Here is a 17,127-nt window from a genome sequence, read left to right on the forward strand (position 1 = left end):
CTTTGACAGTCTCCCAGTTTCCCATGGAAAGTTAGGAGATGCCTAACTCCTGTAAAGAAAATCTGCAGCATTATGGAGAGGCAAAAAATGAGGAATACAAAGAGAAGTTCCACTGGATAAGTAAATATGCCTTTACATCATTTGGGAGAGAGACCTTGGCACGTATGGTATGGAATTACTATTGAAATCATCCTATATTATGGGAATCTTTCTATTAACTACTGACTAAGCCGATGAATGTAGCACATATTATGCCAGTGTTCAGATCGGATTTATTTATTTAAGAAAACTTGCAAACCCGCCTACAAGTTAAAAGCCTAGGAAGTTACATTGTTTATAACTTTAGGATCTACATTAAGTTAGCAGTAGGATCTAGACTTAATTCTTCAGTAGGAAAGAAACACACCATGGTTCATAAATAAAACAGAAGGATAAGCAAATTTGAACACAAATCAAATGAACAATAAAGACAGTCAACGTAAACTCAGGAAACAAAAAACACTTGAGTGTCTGGCACTTCCACAGGTACAATGAGAACCGTGGAATTCCAGATGGCTTCATCGATATTTCTCCATCAGGCCAAGGATTACCTTGTATGCACGTTGGGGAGCATCAATGCCCCAAATAAAATCCCAGTGAGACCAATCAGGAATCTCCTTATAATAGACAACATTAGTTGTTCGAAAGCGTAATTGTGCAATTTCCATTGGCCGGCAAACCCAATCTTGTCCTCCAGTCCACATAGCAACTGGCACAGTGATGGCCTCTATCCTGTAGAATGGTGGAGTTGTCTGAGAAAAAGAAAACAGCGGAAGAAATTAGAAATTCTCCTAGAACAAAATTCAATACAAGGTCGGGAATTGAACTAAAGGACTTCTTCTGTACAAGAAGTATCCCAAGGAGCCCAAAGAAATTCTGAATCAGGGTAGTGAAGTGTCATAGATTCTTTCAGTGCATTCCTTGTTTTGCAATAGATTGTGCCAAAATGCAAAAACTCAGGCAGGTGCTCCTCAAGATATCAGGCATTCAGAGACATCCATTCCTTTTAGTAAGATGTCTTATAGAAAATGACTATGGACAAGCGTAATTAAAAGAAAAAGAAAAAAGAAAAAAAGAGCACAGGTACTGTATATTTTCTGCATACCCATTTCTATTTAGTCCTCTTTGTTATATCGTCTCTGACTCAACCACTTTTTAAATTTTGTATTCTGTACTGTACTTACTGCAGGCTATATCCATATTGTACTTATATTTTAATAATGCTCAAAGCCCTGCAGAGAATATAGGAACGCTTCTTAATTTCCCTACACCTATCTCCACCCTTGTGGGCACCCCACCTGTAGTGATCTCAGAAAAAAATGTGTGAGTTCTATGTCCTAGACAAAAGATCGGAAAAGCAACAGGCCCAGACAGAGTGACTCCTTCTTGCTTGAAAGCCTGTGCTGAACAATTAGCCCCCATCTTCAAACAGCTGTTTAATAAATCACTGGAGATGGGTTTTGTCCCTTCTATCATCATCCCAGTTCCTAACAAACCCTGCGTCAGGGAGCTGAATGACTATAGGCCATCTGACATCTATAGTCATGAAGTCCTTTGAGAGGTTAGTGGTGGCCCACTTTGAAAGTCATCATGGATCTGCTGTTAGACACACACACACCCTTGCAGTTTGCCTACTGAGCAAATTGATCAACAGATGAGGCTGTCAATATGATCTTGAATCCCTGGGGACCTGTGCATGGGTCCTTTTTGAGGACTTCAGTTCAATGCTAAATGCCATCATTCCAGAAATTCTCCACTCTAAAGCAGAAGAAGCAGGTGTAATGTCCTCCCCATATCCTTCCACTTCTATCCCAACTACTTTCCTGAAAACACGTGTCTATTGCTTTCCAATAAACAGAAAATTTTTACTTATGGGGATTTTCCAAAACAATAGGAAGTTTTCAAATCAAAAATACTTTCAATTAGTTAGATTTTATTTTTAGTTACCCAGGATAAAAGTATTTCACAGAATAATCTGGTAGCTTGGCAGAAAGCAATCATTATATTATGAGATTTAGGAATCAAATGTTCATTATTTGTCTTCTTTCCCATGAAAAAATGCAACAAACCCTACATTAAAGAAGTGTCAAAATCCAGCACCACCAACCTGGTTATAGATATCTATGTTCTTCGAGCCATAGTCAAAATATCTGAAAAGCCCACTTTTAATAAACTGGAATAAGAAAGAAAACACAACAGAGACATAAGGAACTATATTTTTCTATTATAAAAATAATAATGAAGTGTAAAGACAAAAATAACACAGAACATCCTCCAATCATGTTTCATTTAAGGGGAGTTAACTCCAATGAGAAGACATCGAGACAACTCACAGTTTTTATCATTTCCATGAAGTTGTTTATTGTCATACAGCCACCAAAAAAAAAAAAAAACAGTCAGAACTAAATGTTAAGGTCTTGGACCTAACTACAGGTAGTCCTTGACTTACAACAGTTTGCTTAGTGACTGTTTGAAGTTACAACGGCACTGAAAAAAGTGACCTGTGACAGTTTTTCACACTTATGACCATTGCAGCTTCCCCATGGTCACATGATCTTTATTCGGATGCTTGAAAATTGACTCATATTTATGATGGTTGTTGTGTCCTGTGGTCATGGGATCCCCTTTTGTAACCTTCTGACAAAGCAAAGTCAATGGGGAAGCCAGATTTCACTTAACAGCCATGTTACTAACTGAACAACTGCAGTGATTCGCTTAACAAATATAGCAAGAAAAGTCGTAAAATGGGACAAACCTCACTTAACAAATTTCTCACTTAGCAACATAAATGTTGGGCTCAACTGTGGTCGTAAATTGAGGACTACCGGTAGAACACTATGTGTCTTACCAAAGCCACTGTCAGCCATTTTGTTTATGTTAAAAATGGTGGATATTTTTTTTCATAAATCTTATATCTTACAACTCAACTCATAGGTTCTACTTTCCCAACTACAAAATGGCCAATGAAAAGTTCAGGTTTTCACTCCAAAGCATTCTGGAATGGTTGACCCATTACTTTATACACAGTTATTTACACCTAATATTTAGCCTTGATGTTTGCTATGTTTTGGACATGCAGAGTATTATCTGCCTTAAAAGATGTTTCTAAAATTTTATTTAATAAAAAAACAAACATTTCCAAGTACCCTGTTTCCTCTAAAAGAAGACATCCCCAGATAATAGCCCAATCGGACTTTTGAGAGCATGCAATAAAATAAGCCCCACCCCCCCTTGAAATAAGCCCTCCCCAAAAATATTTAAACGCATGCACAGCCAGTCCCTGCCATTTCCTCTGGTTTCCTCCACGTGCCCCAAAATAATAAGACCTCTCCGAAAATAAGGCAAAGCGCTTATTTCGAAGTTCAGGAAAATATAAGACAGGGTCTTATTTTTGGCGAAACATGGTAGTTATCATGAACAAATCATGTACAGGCTTTGGCATGTAAGCCATATGCATCCATGGACATCTCCAGATAGATGGGTGAGTCAAAAAGGTTAAACTCCTTCCCCTTTCCCCCCTTTTTTACATACATTAAGGCTTTGATCATGCATTCACCCTCTCCCATCTATCTTTGATACTCAAGATAACTTAAAAATCAATGTGGCATCTAGGTATCTAAAGAAAACCCATTCACCTTTGGATTAGACAAAATGTGTTTATTGTTTAGCGTATGGCATATCATACATGGACTAGCAATATATATTAACATTTCGCTTAGATTAGTAAAACACAATACAATATAAATGTCAAAAAGGTCTATTTTCAAGTATTTCTTTTCTTAATTAACAGCCTTTTAGAAGGACTGAGATGTGCAATATTTTTGAAAGACGTTTTCCATCATTAAGCAAATGCTGTCTTCAATTAAGAATTTGCTGAACTGATTTAACCAGCAATTAAAGGTATTTACTTACCTTGGTTTTGTCTTATTCTTATTGGAGTTCTCAACAGACTACTTTATGGTTATTTTTACCTGACCATGGGGATTTTTTTTATTAAAAGATGACGTTTGTTGAATTCAATCATCAAAATGAGCCTTACCTGGCTCAAGTGGATTATGTGTTTTACCGAAGTATAATCTGGGAAATGTGAAATATACACATCAGAACGGCTCTAGAAACAGTAAAGAAAAGACTGCTTAGAAGAATTTTATACTGCAAAAGGCTTCTATGAACTGTACTGCGTAAAAGATGAGAAGCATCTAAGCCAGTGATGGCTAACCTTTTTGCCGTCACGTGCCAAAAGTGGGGGGAGCGTGGGGGGGTCATGCACACACGTGCCCACACGCATAATTCAATGCCCCCCATGCCCTCCCGCCCATGCACGTGTGCCCCCCCTACACACTCCCCCCACTTTTGGCACGTGATGGCAAAAATGAACCTGGTAGGCCCATTTTTCGCCCTCCCCAGGCTCCAGAAGCTTTCTTGGAGCCTGGGGAGGGAGAAAATGGCCTCCCCACCCCCGGAGGCCCTCCAGAGGCCAGAAATGCCCTCCCAGAGCCTCCACGCGAGCCCTGTACTTAGCTGGCATCCAATATGGGCCGCATGGAGACTCCTGGGAGGGGAGGGGCAGTGTTGGAAGCATGCATGCACACTGGAGCTGAGCTAGGGCAATGTTCACATGCCCACAGATATGCGTGCCATAGGTTCGCCATCACGGATCTAAGCTAATCTTGAGCTAATCACTGAGTAATTTCATACAACAGGAAGGGAGGGAGGGAGGAATCGATATCCAGATGAAATATGAAGATTATGTTGTTATTTACCTTTCACTGTTTAAATGCAATGTGTTTTAAAGTATGACACACCAAAGAACGATCAGCACCATTGGCATTATTTTTTAATTTTGTTTTCATCCAGAGACTCAGATCATAGAAATACTTGCAAATGTATATCTATATTGTTGAGAATCTGAATCAAAAGCTCCACACATTCACATACCCTTGCATACTTTCCCAATGCAAATTGAGCTTCCAGGCTAGGATTAAATTAATAGAATCATAGAATTATGAAACTGAAAGACATCAAAAGGATGCCCTTTATTAAAGACTGAAGACACATCCTGTGTGGTGCTGGACAACACAGTTGTCAAACCTCCTGCAACATTTTTGCCAGCGTCCCTCATTTAAGTCTTGTGGGAACTTTTTTTAGGAAATGTATTTTGTCTTGCAAACTCTTTATCTTGGACTATTTCACTCTTTAACTATATAAGTGTGGGGACATCCTTTAAAAAGCTTCATTTTCTTTAACATTTTGAAAAACTTCATTTAAATACCTTATTTAAATTCTTCAGATTAAATCCAGCCATTAGAGAAAGTGCTTGTCTGCAGAGTTCATCAGCCGGTTGCCGTCTGCATTGTTGGGCCAGAGCTGTTCTCTGGCGTGGATTCAGCAGAACAAATTCCTTCTTCCCAAATATGAGCTGCAAAACCAAGGAATCCTTTTTCCTGTGAATCTTTCCAATGGATTTCTTAAACAAACTGGCAAATTAAGAATCTTAATATTCTAAAATCCTTAAATTAAGAAAACAGCTGCAGGCTATGTAAATAAGTTTTGGAGATTCTTCCCATTTCAATTATTTTTCCAATTTTCAGATTTATAAAAGAATTTGGCCTTATTCTTTAGTTTACTTTTGTTAAAAAAATATGAATTTGCTATAAAGTGCTATATATTAGAAATTATGGAAGAATAAACTCTCCACCTGGGTGAAGGAAAAAGGAATGATTTAAAAAAGGTATGTCCAACCTTTTCAATTGCCTGGGCCACATTGAGTCAAAAGGGCCACATATATAATGTATAATATAGTTAATATATATAAATAGCACTTAAACTTATACACCACTTCACAGTCCTCTCTAAGTGGTTTACAGAGTCAGCATATTGCCCCTAACAATTCTCATTTTACCAACCTTGGAAGCATGGAAGGCCAAATCAACCTTCAGCCAGTAAGAATCGAACTGCAGGCAGTCAGCAGAATTAGCCTGCAATACTGCATTATAACCTCTGCCCCACCATGGCTCTTTTGCACATAATAATGTTTAAAGTTTACAATTTTATGAGACTGCTTTATTAGCTGTCCAGGATCGTATGCGGCATGTGGGCCACGGCTTGAAACAGCTGCTTTAAAGAACTAAGAAACAGTTATGGTAAGAAAACTCAGTGCTACAAATATAGGAATGGGAACATAAAAATAGAAGATAGAAATAATAGATTAAATAAGAATAGTAATAGCTGTAAACGTATAGGCAGAAGAACAACACAGGAGTTTAATTTTGCATAAATAAAACAATTTTGTGTGGTCTTTATAATAAATAAACCTAACAGAAATAAAAGTTGCTCATGTTAAAAGCAAAATTCAAGAGGAGTATCATGTGCACAAGGTCAAAAATGGAATCAAGTAGATGAGACAATAAAACTGGACATTGAAGACAAACTTGAAATCCCTGATGCCTTCAAATCAGTGGTGGGTTGCCCCCAGTTCGGACCACTTCACAAGAACTAGTAGTAAAACCGGCGAGAGGCCCGCCCACAGCCCCAGATGTCGTCATCAGCGATCTGCTCATGCATTGCGAACCGGTGGTAAAAGTAAGTAGAACCCACCCCTGCTTCAAATGATGCCGTACCTTAGAATAAACTCAGGGTATCTTTCTAAACACTGCAGAGAAGAATTTGCACTGCAAGGTTTGCAAATATGGCTGTCAGTGCCAAAATGAAGCAGCTCTGAAAGTTGTTCTTTCTTCTTTCATCCTTCTTATTAGTACAGGTAACTAAACATTGCTATTAGTCTATAATCAGACATGTGAAACTCAAAGCCCACGGGCCAGATATAACCCGCGAGGTTTTTAGATGTGGCCCGCGGGGCTGCCCTGGAGACAGCAAGGTGGCGGCCCCTGCCATCTCAGCCCACCCCAGCCTGGAGCAGCAATTGCATCTTAGACCAAGAAGAAGGAACAGAAAGCCGGTGGCTCGGCTATCTTTTGGCCTGCTGGATTTGGGTTTTTCTTTTGGTTGACTGTCGCTGAAATGCAAGAGGGTTTCTCTATCAGCAGAGTTTGGGAGGCTGAAGGCCTCTATCTTTGTGGCCATGCAGTTCTAAAATCGATGGGCTGCTGCTAGGGAGGAGAATCAAAATAGGGCAGAACAAGCATAGTCCACCATGGTTTATTGATTGCCAAGTTTTCCTCAGGTTTTCCTATCCCTTCCTGGGCTATTAAAATCACATTGCTAAGGTCTGTACCGAACACCTGGCTGCAAACTAGTCAGCAGGGGTGTCAAACTCGATTTCATTGAGGGCCACATCAGGATTGTGTTTGACCTTGGGGGGGAGGGGGGGCATAGCCAGGGTGAGCATGGCCAGCTCGATGTCACTCGTGTTGGAGATACCTGTGGTGGCCTGAGCGCTCTGCCAACAAAAATGGGCTCCCAAATTCTGTTTTCGGGTATGACGGCCTCCTGCAACCCTCTGCCAGTGAAAATGGAGCTGCCTGTGGCCCTCCCGAGTTCTATTTTTGCTGGCAGAGTCACCACAGGTCGGTCCTTCACTGTTTCCAGGGCAATCCAGGGCCAGATCTAAGCACCCCGCAGGCCAGATCCAGCCCACAGGCCTTGAGTTTGACACGCCTGGCCTAGCCCATTGTGCAATCCCAGGCCACATTCTGGAGGTAAGAGGATGTAGTAACAGGAGACAGCTGCAAAATTGCTCTGTATTCTTGCCTCTAGTAGCAATAACTATGTTCTTTGACATATTTGCTAGCAGCCGGCAAACTGTGAACTTCCCTTCCCCCCCCCCAAAGAATTCAGAAGTGCTAGATTGATTTCTCCTGCTAATTACAGTATATTTGTGGGGTATTTAAGGAGCTGTGAGAAAAAGATGTGTCTGAAAATTAAAGGATTTCAGGATTGAGCTGTGAGAAGTGTGCCATTAATATTCTGACCTGACACCTGCATGCTCTCAGGGCCCAAAATTTATCTTCATTCTTCATAGGCAGGTATTGTGGATTAAATAAGTTCTTCTGGATTCTGGTTTTAAGGTGAGTATCTTGAGCTAAGGAGGCCTTTGACCTTCTTCTTAAATACATAATAATAAAATAATGAGAACTAAAGACTTGAAGCGAAGGCAGATTAGAAAGAACGAGACCTTCAATTCCCTTCCTGCTAAGAGTTTCTTAATAAGGTTTGCTCTTCCTTCCTAACATCAATAAAGGTGGTTTTTCCAGATAATGTGTGAAGAGCTGCAATTAGTGATTTAACCATGTTTTCCTTTTGGCTGTCTTTTAATTTATATAATATATGTTTAATTGGGGTGGCTTGGAGAGGCAGAAGTGACCAATATGGAGGCTGTGCCTTGCTCTCCAGATATTTCTCCCCTGCAGATCTCTGGATAGGAGGAGGGGCTGGCAGAGCTGTTTGAGGGAAGGCTGCCCCAACAAACCAGCATCCTTACCACACACAACTGGAAACAGGGCTTCCCTTTCCAGAAGGGCCAGCCTCTCTCGTGCAGGATCGGGGAGTGCTTTTCCCCTGCCTCCTCCTCTTGCTCTCTAGAGGTCTGTCAATGCAGAAGTTGGACTCAGAGGAAACTGCTTCCTGCACACTTTCTCCTCCGCACTTCCATACACAGAAGCATCCTTCTCTGCCCCCTGCTTTGCTGGGGGTGGGGGGGGGGCACACCGGACAGGAAAACACCAACGATGTCTATGATTGGGAGAAGAACATCTCTTTTGGCATGCTGTGCACACACCTTCATACAAACACATACACACACACCATTCCAAGCTTGGAAACATTTATCCACATCTGAGCTTGCAAACTGCCAATCATGCCTAGGCTTGGGGAGAGGGCCCTCGCCTTCCTCTGTGGATAAAAGTCCCCAAACTTGGAATGCGGGGTGTGTGTTTGTGTGTGTGTGTGTGTGTGTGTGTGTGTGTGTGTGTGTGTGTATGCACACATGCTTGGCTGCCAGCAGTTTGGGGAGGCGAAGAGCTTGTGGGGCACCAAATTGTCCCCACGTCGAGTTAGCTGGTGCGACTTGTTCCATCCCGACCCAGCCGTCCTGAGTCAGCTGTGCCTAGTGAGGGGAGCCCAATGAGCATCAAGCCAGCCACACCCACCCAGCCATGCCCACCTGGCCGCTGTGAGTCATCATAGTCTTACATGCAACTGACCCTTTGAGGGCAACCATAATGCTGATGTGGCCCTCAATGAAATTAAGTTTGACACTCCTAGTCTATATTATACAGTCTGATACGCCCACTCCAGACTAAGCCATGTAACGCAGTGCAGTTTTTGTTGAAGTTCTGCAATTCTCTTAAATTTTTCACCTCCTTACAAAGTCTGGAATTTATATCCCAAAAGATTCTAGCATAAGAGTCTCTAGTAGTTTCTGTTATTCCATAAAGTCAATTTTGACTTGGAGAACTCCCAACAGTTTTCCTGGCAAGATTTTGCAAGTGATTTGCCATTGCATCCTTTCCAGGACTGAGAAAGAGGGACTGGCCCAAGGTTATCACCTATCTTTGAACCTGAGGTAGGACCACTACAACACACGTCTCTCAGTTTCTAGCTTGGTGCCTTAACCACTATACCAGACTGGCTCTCAGTCTCAAGGCAAAATAAGATGAAATGGATGGAAACTTAATCAAGCAGAAATTTCCTTACAGTTAAAACAATCAAGCAGTGGAATGACTTGCATCCAGAAATTGTGAGTGTTCCAACACTAGAGGTTTTTAAAAAGAGATTGGACAACAATTTGTCTGAAATGGTACAAGGTTTCCTGCTTAAGCAGAGGGTTGGACTAGAAAACTTCTAAGGTCCCTTCCCATTTTTATTATTCTGTTATTCTAGTTCCAGTTCCAAACATTAAAATGCACATTTTGGGACAAGGCTGTAAACAAATGTGTACTTGCTATTCTAAATCAAACCATGCCAGTCATTATATAATTCAATCAAATAAATTCTTCCTTTTTTATTTGTTTGAATTATATCCCACCTCTCCTGTGTCCATGTTTCCCAACAAACCAAAATCAACCAGTAAGTCTACATGGCTGAGGGTAGACATAGTGCAGGGATTCACTTAACAATTGGGGCAAGAAAGGTCGTACAATGGGACAAAACTCATTTAACCATTGTCCTTCTTAGCAACCAAAAATTTGGGATCAATTGTGATCATAAATTGAGGATTAACTGTATTGTATTAAAATTTAAGACAGAATTAAAATACATTTGTAAAATAACCTAACTAGCATCTAATAACTGAGATCCAGAATACAACATGTATGAAATTATAATGTAAACACTAAAATTATATTAAATCTAAATTATATCTTAAAGTACAGCAATAGAAATGTACCGTATTTTTCAGAGTATAAGACGCACCTTTTTCCCCCCTAAAAGGGGGTGAAAATTTGGGCGCGTCTTATACACCAAATGTAGCCCCACCCACCCATTGGTCCCCACCCTTTGGCCTCTGCCTCCCAGCAATTTACCTCCTTGCAGCAAGCAGCAGGAAGAAACAGCCCATTTCAGCTTCAGCACAGCCTAATTAGCACAAGTTGATTGTCCGTTGGATTGGCCTCCCAACTCTCAACTGTTTCTGGCTGCAGGGATTGCCATTGCCTATTGCTGTGCGGGCCTCTGCTGCTTGCTGCAAAGAGGTAAATTTCTGGGAGCAGATTTTTTTTTCTTGTGCTAATTAAGCTATTCTGAAAACAAAAATGAAAGTAAAACAGGCTATTTGCTGTTTGCTGCAACCTGGCAAAATTGCTGGGAGGCAGAGCAGATTTCTTTTTCTTGTTTTCCTCACCAAAAAAGGTAGGTGCTTCTTATAGTCCGGAGCATCTTATACTAGCATATATTTAGATATATACGGTATCTAAAACTATTAATATTAGCAAAGTGGTAAGCACTCCTTTTCTGCTCTTGAAAGTCTTTCCGACCCTTAAGTCCCTAGTGAATACTTCCAAGGCTTTGCTGATAGGTTCAGCTTTAATGCACATACCTTGATTAATACTTCTGGCAAACGTAGTATTTGTACTAGGGGACTTATGGCTTTCTGAAATGTGTATGCAGGACCCAAGGCAAAAAACAGTTTTATTTTCTCAGCCAGGTGTGGGCGGACAGAAAATGCAACATAAGCTGTGAAAACACAAAATATTTTAGTTTAGCACCTTTTTAAATGCAGAGGAAAGTAATTCTGTATTTACAAGCAAAAATGGAATATATGAAGACTTCATAGGACTATCTCATGTAATATGTAAAAGCCAACAATTTAGTTTTTTATAGAGTCCTTTATGGTTGAAACCATCAGCTACCTAGGTTGATGTCAATAAAGTTTATAATCCCTTGGTTTAGGTTATCAACTGAACATTGCTTATAAGTTTATTCCATATTTTTAATTGTTTTTACAGGGAGCACATGGTGGTTTTAGCTTCACAATAATACTCTGAGCTAGTCTGAAAGACAATGGCCAAGAGCGGCGGCTCCCTAGGTGGCTCAGTGGCTAAGACGCTGAGCTTGTTGATTAGAAAGGTCAGCGGTCTGAATCCCTAGTATAGGTCTCCTGCGTGAGCAGGGGGTTGGACTAGATTACCTCCAAGGTCCCTTCCAACTCTGTTACTATTACTTCGAGATTATTCACTGAACTTTATATTTTCCTAAATGAAGGAGAAAGTATGGCATTGGTTTTGGCAAGCAAAACATCTCCCTGGATTTCTTTCCTATGGAATTGGGAAACCATAAATTGTGCAGGTTCCTCCGTGAAAATACTTAGAAAGCCAAGGAATATTGGTAAACCCGGGAAAAGATATTAGGAGATGAACATAGACTCTGGAAAGCAAGGCCAATATAAAATAAATCCATAAAATTAACTTTCTTGAAAATAACTAGGTCCATGAAATGCTTTCTTTGTTATTTCACATCATTGTTTTTGTAATTTGTATCACCTCATGGAAAGCTCTCATGTCTGACCTCATATGTACCAATAGAATATATGTTTAACTCATTCATATATAATTCCTTCTCATTCATATATTATTCCTTCTACCCTCGATTCAGGAATTCATCTCAGAAATCAATGAGGGTGGGGAAGGAGACTTCAACTTTTCATTCTGAGTTTGATGTCATCACAAGTGTGACATGATCTAAAAAGGGATTCCAGCTGGCTGGAATGGTGAGAGAGACTGTGGGATTAGCAATCTTGAATTAAAAATGGTACTGGCTGGGCAAAGATATATGCATCATGAGTTATCTGGAGAAAAAAATCATGAAAAAGGAAAGAACTAGGGATTGGCTCTTTTCTCAGAGGAAAAATGGACTTTTAGGTTCTAGGCTCTAGAGTGTAAAACTCTAGACAGCTCAAGATGGAGAAAATGCACATATGTGGTATTGACACTTAAACCATTTGGTCATTGCTAGGATGGCATCTCCATTCTTCAAGCAGCCAAAAGTAATTTCAGCACTGGATCAATCTCTCTGATGCCAATTTGGGGGATAGTATATATCTGGCAACAAGTTTTTCTCTGAAATTGATTAGTGATCACCAAGATCAGGAAAACCTTCCGGTAAAAAGAATGGCAAATCATCAACTTACCTATTGCGGATCCCACAGAATGACCAGCATAAAAAATCTTCTGCTGTCCAGTTTTATGTAGAATAAACTCTGTCATGGCAGTAAGATCATAGATGCCCATTTCATGCAAACTGCAAATGTAAAGATGCCATGTAAAATATAAATTGTGTTGTGTGCTAATCAACCCAAAGTTCTCTCCTGGGGTACAGACTCAAAGTATATTAATTTGTATACTACTTATGCAAAGAACTGGAAAAGTCTTTAATTCTGGGAAAGGTGGAGAGAAACAAAAGAAGAGCAATTATAGCATCAATTGGGGAGTATTGGGAGACTTGAATGACCAGCCTGAACACAGATCATCTTGGGAAAAAACTATTTATCAATGCATCCCATCATGTGCTATGGCTTTCCCCTTTGCAAATCATTAACAAGTATATTTAACCAACAGAATATGCAAATAACAAATCGATCTGGATGAAGAGAAGATAGAAATGCTTTTTAGGTCAACTAATAGCTAACTGCAACCAAACAAGTTTGAATAAAATTGTAAGTTAGCAATCACTGTCGTATGTAATAGACTGCAAGAAAAGATACAGGCTTCCTTGACTCTTGTTCCTCCTGGCCAATTAAACCACAATTAACCCATTGTTAAGGAAAAGGATGAAGAACTTTTGGGCTGAATGGTCATGATTTTCTATACCACACTGTTCAGCCCAAAAGCTTGTCACCGCTTCATTGATGCCAGCCATGGAAACAAACAAGAGTATGTTGAAGATTACAAATATTTGTTTCTTGATGACTAAAGGAACAGTTAAGGTCTCTATATAAAATTTTATTTATTTTATTTTATTATTTGTCAAGCATGTATAAGATAACAGATATAAGTATAAACATGATTATGAATACAGGAAATGGATATGGATAAATGGGGGACAGTAGGACAGGGACGTAGGCCCGCTGGTGCGTTTATGCACGCCCCTATTATTATCCCTTAATATCATTAAATTATCCCTTAGAATCACCAAATCTGCTCAGTTTCAAAGATGCATTTTCTGGAACTATTGATTGAGAAGATGGCATTCATCCAGAATATTACCAATGATCTGGTTCTCTATTTAACAAGCTTTTTAAGCTGGGATATGGTCGTGGTAGAGTTACTATTACCTTCTCTAACACTAGAAAATGGATGAAAGGAGTGAAGGTGTCCTGGACCTCTCAAGAGATTGCAACACAATTGATCATGGAATGTTTGATGGGATTAGTCATTGAATATGACATTTGGTATTGTGTCCTGCTAGCCCAGATCAAGAAAGTAAGATGGGAACCCTCATTTATGGCATCACACAAAATTCTATTTTGCTCCATGTGCCATTAAACACCAATATGAAGTTTTGCAGAAGGTTACTCAATATCTTGCTGTAAATTCTGAGGTCAACTAGAAACTGGTCTGCCTTTTGGAGAACTAATGGAAAGCAGTCACTAGGTCACTGTCTCAATAGATTCATTGTAGGAGACGACTAGTCTGAGCCCAGGGCATTCTTTAATTGACCTTTGAATTGATTAATTGGTTGAATAATCAATTGACCGATAACCAAATTCAGTAAGAGCTACATTTTAAATACTAACCTGAAATTCCAAAATTCTGTTTTGTTAACTGAAAGGTGCTTGTGTCTTCTAGACCAGAAGTTTCCTCTGCTATTTCCAATCCATACATCATATCCAGCATCTGCTAGTATGAAGCCCAGGCTCTGGTGGGGCAAATTTGATATCCACACACTACCCTCCATAATTAGTGCATGCATTAATAATATAGCAGACTTATTGCCTGAAAAAGAAAGAATTTCTTATGTCAGATTCTTAATAATAAGGTTCATAGAATCAGAATAGGGACACGGTGGCTCAGTGGGTAAGACGCTGAGCTTGTCAATCGAAAGGTTGGCAGTTCAGCGGTTCAAATCCCTAGTGCCACGTAATGAGGTGAGCTCCCATTACTTGTCCCAGCTTCTGCCAACCTAGCAGTTTGAAAGCACGTAAACATGCAAGTAGAAAAATAGGGACCTCCTTTGGTGGGAAGGTAACAGTGTTCCGTGCACCTTTGGTGTTTAGTCATCCGGCCACATGACCACAGAGATGTCTTCGGACAGTGCTGGTTCTTCGGCTTTGAAACGGAGATGAGCACCGCCCCCTAGAGTTGGGAACGACTAGCACATATGTGCGAGGGGAACCTTTACCATTACCTTTAGAATCAGAATTGTATAAAACTGTGTTGGATGGGAAATGACATTTCGATACTGTTTTTCTTCAAGGAATACATGAAGAGAGGTTGATGTGAATAAACACCCCTGCTCTGTTTCCCAAGAAGTACCCAGACCCTAAATTTTTATTTCTGCTTTTTTTTTTTTTTTTTACCTCCCAGAATTCTGTTCACATTTAGGTAATAGCCATCTTCTGTAAGGATCTCGTATTCTTCACAACAATATCCCCAATATCTGATTCTTTCACTCTGTAAAGATTGAAAGACAAATCTATAATGTAGAATGGATTGTTGTACAATGAACATACAGTACATGGGACAAGCCAGAAATTATCTAGGAAATGATTACATCAGAAAAATACTTAAATCATGGCTGAATTGATGAGGAAAATAATTTAAAAAAAAAAAAAAAATCAGATATTATTGAGTCAAGATCAACGTCTGGTGATTATATTGAGTTTTCTTGTCAATACTTGGGGCCACAACTGTGATCAAACTATTTTTTCATGTATCTTGCATAGCAGAGCTTTGAACCACTGTTGTGACTGCCATCTTGACTTTTTTTGACCATATCCTACATATAATCCTGGCAGCAATTAAGAAGAAATTTGGCATTGCCTCCTTCTGAGACGCTTTATGATTTCTTAGTCTGCCTAGTAATCTGCCCTCCAAACCTGAATTAACTTCAAGGCCCAGAAGCACTCAAGTGTTGCTAACTCCTCAGACAACAAGACTGCTTAACCAAGTATATTTAACACAAGGCAGAATATTTAAGATGGTCTGGAATGCAAGCTTCATGTCATCTTACTTATGGGTGGAACTGAACCTGAAAATTTCAACCTTTAAAACTGCATCGAATAGGTTAAAAAAGAATCATCACACCTCCTTGTTTCTTGGATAAAATATTTATTTGGCTTGCTAATATGTTGTGAGAAGAACATCTTCAGTTCCTTCCCTAAAGCCAGGACAATATGAGAACGGAATGAGTGACTCGGAAACTAGCTGCAGGAAAGCCAGAGGACCGCAGTGACAACAACATTGGGTTCCGGGCCAGATGGCTGACCAGGAGGTGAGTATGCTGATTTTTATACCTTTCTGAGCTTTTGTGATTGAGATACCTGATGGGGTATTTGATTAATTTAACAGTGTTTCTTTTGGTAATTTCCCCTGGGGAAGGAAAGTGTCAAGCTCAACTTGGGGAAGGGAGTGTGACACAATTTTAGTCCTCTTTTGTGTTCTGCTTTGCTTTGCTGGCTGGAGAATTCTGGGAGTTGAAGTCCACCAGGCTTAAAGTTGCCAAGATTGGAGACCCCTGCTTGGGACCACTGTGCTTCCCTTTGTGTCAGTCCCACTAATTTGATCAGTTGGGGAAATCAACTCCATGGGAAAGCTGGAGTTATGGTTGTTGAGAATCACTCTAATAAAAGAATCTTGTAAATCTGATTGTACTGGACTTCCTTCTCTTTCTTAGAATTGAGGGAATTAGGGAGGTATCTGTTATCTGGATGTTCTGAACTTGCAGTCTCCTCACTAGAGGAAAACACCAAGTTTTCAGAAGGTTAGGAGGGTAGAAGACTGCCAAATTTCAGGGAGAAGAGCATTGCATAGGGCAGAGGTGCCTGCCATAGAAAAGACATACTTCTTAGATCCTATAAGGTGATAGTGTTTAAAAGAAAGGAGTAGAAGCAGGCCCATCCTGTCTAACATGCTTGGATGGGTACTGATTACGATTCTAAGAGCTCAACTTACTATGTTCATAAATGATTCAGGATTCATCAACGTTTTGCCATTCACTTCTTCTGAACTCAAATTTCCTTGTATAGCTATCAGAGCAATCAACATCCACAGGATAAAACATCTATAAAACAATGGAGTAATTACCAATGGAAAAAGACACATGTTTTTCTGAAATATGTATTCATACTAGATATACCTAACAAAAAGCATTATGTAAAAATGCTAAATGAGAAATTTGGTTAACTGCAGATATTTCTGCTGGGGCAATAAATGGAGTGAGGCTGTACTTTCAAACACAGGACAGTCTTTGAAGCAGCCATATAGGAATTCCAAAGGACAATCGCTACTATAATACTTTGAGACCAGTGCTTCACAGCTGCAAAACTCTGAAAAGTGCTCCTTTTAAATTCTTTAAGTCCTGTAATCTTTACAGCCTTGTAAATATATTTATTAAGTAAATTTATGGATAGTCACACAATCGCAAAATATAATGAGAGCCAGTTTGCTCTAGCGCAGGGGTATCAAACTCAAGGTC

The 17,127-nt window shown here is 39.8% G+C and overlaps 1 pseudogene across 1 annotated transcript; it reads right to left on the minus strand.

Moving 5' to 3' along the window:
- Positions 1 to 255: 255 nt before the first annotated feature.
- On the minus strand, positions 256 to 16,802 carry LOC132709213 (lipase member M-like; annotated as a pseudogene). The gene is made up of 9 exons (XR_015728359.1): positions 16,605 to 16,802; positions 15,011 to 15,104; positions 14,228 to 14,426; positions 12,623 to 12,732; positions 11,033 to 11,169; positions 5,312 to 5,458; positions 4,079 to 4,150; positions 2,147 to 2,212; positions 256 to 791 (listed from the first exon to the last, which is right to left on the minus strand). The product of XR_015728359.1 is annotated as a lipase member M-like (transcript).
- Positions 16,803 to 17,127: the final 325 nt, after the last annotated feature.

This window comes from Pantherophis guttatus, chromosome 6, assembly GCF_059756535.1.
Source record: "Pantherophis guttatus breed Tessera chromosome 6, ASM5975653v1, whole genome shotgun sequence".
Classification (NCBI taxonomy): Eukaryota; Metazoa; Chordata; class Lepidosauria; order Squamata; family Colubridae; genus Pantherophis; species Pantherophis guttatus.